General features: G+C 39.1%; 1 non-coding gene across 1 annotated transcript; it reads right to left on the bottom strand.

The window, feature by feature from the left end:
* Nucleotides 1-605: 605 nt before the first annotated feature.
* LOC127744467 (small nucleolar RNA R71) lies at nt 606-709 on the bottom strand. Its single transcript, XR_008005454.1, has one exon. It is a non-coding gene; the product is annotated as a small nucleolar RNA R71 (small nucleolar RNA).
* Nucleotides 710-1,286: the final 577 nt, after the last annotated feature.

Here is a 1,286-nt window from a genome sequence, read left to right as displayed (position 1 = left end):
ACTAATAATAAGGATCCTCTTTGTCCAGATATAGAGGATTCCTCTTCCTTTTCTTTTTCTCTTCTCTTTCATATTTGCAGGAATAAGGAAAAAGGCACTCTTGTTGAAGCTGATCCTGAACCTGAAAGGACTCTGAAGAGGAAACTAAGAGAAGCTAAATTACAACAATCCAGAGGTAACCTTTCTGAAATTTTTGAACAAGAGAAGGAGATGGCAGCTGAACCTAACAACAATAATGCAAGGAGGATGCTTGGTGATTTTACTAAACCCACGTCCAAGTTTGATGGAAGAAGCATCTCAATTCCTGCCATTGGAGCAAACAATTTTGAGCTGAAACCTCAATTAGTTGCTCTAATGCAACAGAACTGCAAGTTTCATGGACTTCCATCTGAAGATCCTTACCAGTTTTTTAGTTCTTGCAGATTTGTGAGACTGTTAAGACGAATGGAGTAGATCCTGAAGTCTACAAGCTCATGCTTTTCCCTTTTGCTGTAAGAGACAGAGCTAGAACATGGTTAGACTCACAACCTAAAGATATCCTGGACTCCTGGGATAAGCTGGTCACGGCCTTCTTGGATAAATTCTTTCCTCCTCAAAAGCTGAGCAAGCTTAGAGTTTATGTTCAGACCTTCAAGCAAAAAGATGGTGAATCCCTCTATGAAGCTTGGGAAAGATACAAGCAGATGACCAAAAAGTGTCCTTCTGACATGTTTTCAGAATGGACCATATTAAATATATTCTATTATGGTCTATCTGAGTTTTCCAAGATGTCATTGGACCACTCTGCAGGTGGATCCATTCACTTAAAGAAAACACCTGTAGAAGCTCAAGAACGTATTGACATGGTTGCAAATAACCAATTCATGTACACTTCTGAGAGAAACTCCGTGAATAATGGGATGCCTCAGAGGAAGAAAGTTCTTAAAATTGATACTCTGAATGCCATATTGGCTCAGAACAAAGTGTTGACTCAGCAAGTCAACATGATTTCTCAAAGTCTGAATGGATGGCAAAATGCATCCAACAGTACTAAAGAGGCATCTTCTGAAGAAGCTTATGATCCTGAGAACCTTGCAATAACAGAGGTAAATTACATGGGTGAACCTTATGGAAACACCTATAATTCATCATGAAGAAATCATCAAAATTTCTCAGGCAAGGATCAGCAAAAGCCTCAACAAGGCTTTAATAATGGTGGAAGAAATAGGCTAAGCAATAACAAGCCTTTTCCATCATCTTCTCAGCAATAGACAGAGAATTATGAGCAGAGCCCCTCTAATTTAGCA

This window comes from Arachis duranensis, unplaced genomic scaffold, assembly GCF_000817695.3.
Source record: "Arachis duranensis cultivar V14167 unplaced genomic scaffold, aradu.V14167.gnm2.J7QH unplaced_Scaffold_354585, whole genome shotgun sequence".
In the NCBI taxonomy this organism is placed as follows: Eukaryota; Viridiplantae; Streptophyta; class Magnoliopsida; order Fabales; family Fabaceae; genus Arachis; species Arachis duranensis.
This window is presented reverse-complemented; position numbering and strand designations above follow the sequence as displayed.